General features: G+C 39.0%; 1 protein-coding gene and 1 long non-coding RNA gene across 2 annotated transcripts in view; one reads left to right on the top strand and one right to left on the bottom strand.

Moving 5' to 3' along the window:
• Window positions 1-827: 827 nt before the first annotated feature.
• RERG (RAS like estrogen regulated growth inhibitor) overlaps window positions 828-5,484 on the top strand; it is a 120,642-nt gene continuing 115,985 nt past the window's right edge. The window contains exon 1 of the mRNA XM_029955697.1: window positions 828-849. The gene's annotated coding sequence lies outside the window, so the exon portion shown is untranslated. The remainder of the gene's footprint in view (window positions 850-5,484) is intronic.
• On the bottom strand, window positions 2,005-4,542 carry LOC115305454. Its single transcript, XR_003914788.1, has 3 exons — window positions 4,466-4,542; window positions 3,612-3,733; window positions 2,005-2,208 (listed from the first exon to the last, which is right to left on the bottom strand). It is a non-coding gene; the product is annotated as an uncharacterized LOC115305454 (long non-coding RNA).

A 5,484-nucleotide genomic window follows, 5' to 3' on the forward strand; every position in this document is an offset into this window, starting at 1 on the left:
ATCAGATTACAAACTTTTATGCATTATTTCTTCAGTTATTGCTTGCATCTCATTTTCTTTTTTCTCTTTCTAAAGCTCTAATTACATGTGTGTTAGACCTCTTAATGATGTTCTCCATTTCTCATGTTCTGTTGTGGTCTTTCCATTTGTTTTTCTCTCTGTGATTCATTTGGATATTTTTTAATGGCATATCTTTGACTTTATTAATCCTGTCTTCTGATCTTTCTATCTACTGTTAAACTCATTGAATGAATTCTTAGTTTCAGGTATTATATTATACAGTTCTAAAGGTTTTTTTTGAGGGGAGGGATTATTTTTTATAGCATCTATTTTTGTTGTTGTTGAAATATACAAATGGATAAAACTATGATAAATACTTTATGTTTTTATCTATTTTTGTCTGTAATTCCCTCTGTTGGCTTTAGCACAATAATCTCAGAAATGTTGAAGCTCTTGCCTACTCACTTTAGGTCATCTGGTATTGTATTGCTATTGACTTTTTAATCTCTTTATTATTAGTAATTTTTTCTTGCTGACCTACTAGCTGTTATTGTATGGTATGGACTGGATGTTTCTGTCCCTCCAAACTTGTTACGTTGATACCGGAACCCTTAATATGATTGTATTTGGACTTCAATGAGGTCATAAGGGTGGGGCCCTAATCTGATAGGATTAGTGTCTTCATAAAAAGAGATACCAGAGACTTTTCATTATCTTTCTGCAGGTGCAAAGAAGAGGTCATGTGAGCATACAGTAAAATGATAGCTGCCTCCAAGTCAAGAGGAAAGGATTCTCAATGAAATATATTTTGCCAGAACCTTGATCTTGGATTTTCCAGCTTCCAGAATTGTGAGAAATACGTTTCTGTTGTTTAAGTTACCCAGTCTGTGGTATTTTGTTATGGCAGCCCAAGGAGACTAACAGAATGCTTAACATTACAGATGATAGTCACAGAGGCTCTGGATTACGTTACCTTTCTTCACAGTGTTGAGTTTTGTTTTGGCAGGCAGTTAATTTACTGGTGGATTAGGTTGTCTCTGTCAAGCCTTCATTTTAATCTTTGTTCCAGGGAATGTCAGATTTGCCATTACTCTTAAATATTGCCCTTATTCCTACAGTGTGGTCCTTGCTCCTAGAATATAATCTTTCTGAGTCCTCAGTTGAAAGTCCAAGATGTTCAGAAATTACTCTGAACTCTGATGAGGCTCAACATCAGTGTCCTTCTGAAGACTCTGGGGTCCATGATGTCCTATCTAGCTTTCAGACCTTAGGCAGCTGCTCTTTTCTTACGGGTCTCCAAAAGACACATTAGACAATGCACAGCATAGGAAAAGACCAAGGTCCTAGAGACATTTCTGTGCAAACATCTGGAGTTGTCTCGCTGTGGCTAACCTCTGCGACACTTTAACTTTCTGAACCCAGCTGCGTTGTAGCTCTGGACTCTGACCTCACTGTTGTCTAGGCTCCCCTTTCATGGACCATGGCCCTTAAAATCCCCCCAAGGAGAAAATTTGGGTGACTGCGGGGCTAAACCCAAGTGTGTTCCCTCCATCAGGTGGTTTTCCAATGCTTCTAAACAGCTTTTAAAATTGTTCTCAGTCAGAGGGAAAGTCCAATCATGGCCAAAATCAGACTTACTCTTGCCTAAAATCTACCTAAATAAACAATAACAATAATAAAATACCTCCTTAAGTTAAAAAAAAATCATTAGCTGCAACAAAACAAGGAAAGGGTTATGATTTCTTACCATAAAACTTCAAGATGAACCTTCTAAGGAAATAAAGATCATGGTACAGGCTGCCTTCTCCCCAGGAGCAGTATTGGGGAATCATCAAATCCTGCGTGTTCTTTTTCACTATAATGAACACCTCCAAATATGGAATAAAATGAACTCAGCAAACTACCCTCATCATCTCTGATAGGAGGAGGGAACACAGTGAGTACTTAGCCTTGAAATGGCTTAAAAGAGAGAGTAAGGGGCGGAAAGGATAAACAGGCAGGCCATTTCAAGCCTCAGGGACTCTTTTCTTTGGAATGTATCTCATCCTGGCTGCTGGCACTAAATCTTGGTACAGGAAAACCTCAGAAGGAAAGTAGAGTGTGTAACCTTCAACAGAGGCTGCACAGAAACTCAGATGAACTCTCTTCTTTGCTTTATGTTCTCATCTCGGGATGGTAGACAAAGTGGAATGGCCAGACTTCAAACCACTGTTCCATAGAGAAAACAGAAAAAGGTCTCAGATCAGGTAGTGTACGAGTCAAATAGAGTTCATTTATTATGTATCAGAGACAAGATGATATTTGATATAAAAATAAACAATAATTTTATGTAACAATATAAAATATTATAATATATGCCATAATAAATATAAATGTAATAAATATAATATATGCTATATAAATATTTATATGACAATAATTGAATTTTAATAAATTCAAAAATATTTTAGGCAGGAAGACAAGGAAGAAAAATCATGGTAAACAAAAGTAGGGTAATTATCCAATAAATTGAAAACAAGGAAAGAAAGAGATGGGTGTTCTCAGTTATCTGGATAACATCTATAAGACCTTGGAAACATCACTTAATGAAGAAATTAAGGGATTAATCAAAATAAAAAGTATGTAATAGAAAAACTATGGTAAAATAATTAAGTAAATCTATCTCATTTAAATATAGAACTGAGTTTAGACCACTCAGGGAATTAGAATTGCAGAACAAATGAAAATATTATAAATCTTGATAATAAAAAAATACAGAAGTAAAAATGTAGGAGGAAGGAAGGGGCAAGAGAGAAACATAATTGGACAGCTCCTTTGAAATGGAAAGAAGCCAAATGATATTGATTAAAACAAATAAATGGCTAAATATAAACCATATAAATATATAACCATGTAACAAAAAATATAAATGAAGATATGGTTAAATGTAATGTATTCAGATATCATTTTATGTCATAACTGTAACTTCAGAGGAATCTTTAAGATAAAATATCTTGTGAGGTGAGTAAACCCCTAAAGTTCAGCCATCTTTTATTGTTCACTTTAAGTTCTTTATCTTCTGTTTAATTAAGTGTATTTTTAAATTACAAAGAGCATTTATTTATTTGTTAAAATAGTATAATGGCACGTAGCATAACTATAAGGCCATTTAACACATCTATTGTTTCATCTGTGTTCTACTTATGGTAACAGTGTGATGGTCCTCTCACGTGGACAGCAGTTATTTCCGGACGGTATGATTTTGGGGGTGATTTTCTATTTCTCTGTACTGTTTCTACTACTAATTACTTTACAATGAGCATGATTAGCATGTACACACACACATACACGCACAATTCTAATATTCAGCGTGTCTTGATGTGTTACTGACAATTCATTTACTAGTTTCATGTTCGGTGTTTTAGTCAAGCCTGAAGCCAGGCTAAGGGACTTAAATATGAGAAGACCTCTCCCCAGGGGAATTTCTGCCCAGCAAACAAATACGGTGGGGCTGTATGAGTGAAGGGTCCTCTGTCCTTCCCATCCATGAAGCAGGCAGCGTGATGGGAAATGGTTCCTTTCTGCTGCCTTTCTGACAAAGGAAACACTCCGACTGCACACACGATACCTACAGAAGACACGGCACAGTGGGGTCCGCTCCAGTGTACCTACTTCATCTCTCCTGGTGTATGTTGTGCATTAAGAAATAGAAACACGGATGCAGAGCTTTCCTAGTTGATAGAAGAGTGCTGGCCTATGGGAAAATGGAGGGAAACGGGTTCCATAAACAAGATCCCAAAGAAGTGCTTCAAAAAAGGTCTGGCTTGGGGTCTTCTCCATAACTCCAATTAGATAAGAGTGGCAAAGTGGAAATGTCCACTTAACTCTGCATGGAGATATCATATATATGTAATATTCAGAAATACAGGATTTGAGAAGGGAAGAAGGTAACATGTTGGACTTGAACACAAATACCACAAAATTCCATGTAATTGGTTTTCTATAAAATTCCATATAATCTACAATTCTTTCCACATCTCAGACTTCAAAGACTTCCCACATGTTGAGATAATGAAATCTCTTTTCCAGGCCTCTTTCCTAAACTTTACACCCATATATATTCAACTTTTTACTGCCTATCCTGTTCCAAATTAAGTATGTAAGAAAAACATCAAACATATCTGATCACAACTTGTTCTTTCTTCTCTTTCATTCAACAACTTGTCTTTTGAATATTCACGATGTACCAGGCACAGTAGTAGAGGCTGGAAATACAGAGAGACATATGATATATCCCAACATCCAGGAAGTTCAGGTTTTATGAAGACTGAGAAATACAAATGAGTACAATGCAAACATGATGACCGACAGGGCTAGAGGCTTGTCTTATCCAGGTGTGTGTTGGGAGGAGGAAATAGATTAGTGGTCAGGAAAGTCACAGAGGATAAAACATGTGCATTTTCTCAAAGAAAAAGCAGGACAACACCTAAGCAGCTTGGCAATTCCTCCCTCTGCCATGGATCTAGCTTCTTCATTCAGTCTGGCCCCTGACTCTCTGTGCAGTGGCTTTCCTGGACAGCACTGGCCCTGGAAACTGCCTCCATGGTTACATCTGTTTCATCAAGGACACATTGAAGATTGTTCATTTAGTGCTTGGTCCCTGTCTGCTCGATATTGCAGTGGTTTTCTGGAGGCCACTTGGTCTCTTAGTAAGAACACCCAGAATTTGAAGGAAAGAAATAAGATCGTAGGTGTTTCCTGCTCCTTTGATCAGAAGATTCGGTCTTTCGGCAATCATTTAACCTTTGTGAAACACACCTCCTCATCTGTGAAAGGCTAGTAATTATAATACTAGTGTCTATCTCAAGAGAGGGTGTAAATATCTAGCACAGCACCAATGTTCATCATCTTTGTTAGGTTTTCAGGATGATGAAGTATGACTTCTATTCAAACCCTGTAAATGCTGATCATGTAAGGAGAATGTAAACCTTTTGGCACTTTGTCAAATATATAACTATAAATTTCAATTGGATTCGGTATTTATATTCCTCCCAGCATCTCTCAGCTTCCAATCCGGCCTGGATTTCATTCCAGCCATTTATTAACCTTGGACAAGTTATTTATCCTCTCTCAATTTTCTGTCGGGCAACTGGGGATAATTAAACCTACCTCAAAGGGATGTCGTGAGCACCATATGAAGTAAGGAATGGAAAACACCACGCAGCGATGCTTCACACGCAAAGTTGTAACCTACAAGAGAGGTCCTTCTGCGAGAACCTAGAGGCCGGGACGGGGCCCGGGGAAGGGAAGCCTGCCTGGGATGCCGCGCGTAGAGGGCGGATGTGTCTCCTTCTCCGGGCCGGGAGGCGGCGTCTCGCGGGAGGCGCCGGCCCGGGGCCCCAGTAGGGGGCGCCGACGCGCCGCACTGCAGCATCCTGGCGGCGGAGCGGCGGCCGGGCCGGGCTGAGCTCGCGTCCTGCCGCAGTCCCGCGGCCGCTGGTCCCG

Source organism: Suricata suricatta, chromosome 10 (genome assembly GCF_006229205.1).
Source record: "Suricata suricatta isolate VVHF042 chromosome 10, meerkat_22Aug2017_6uvM2_HiC, whole genome shotgun sequence".
NCBI classification, from domain to species: Eukaryota; Metazoa; Chordata; class Mammalia; order Carnivora; family Herpestidae; genus Suricata; species Suricata suricatta.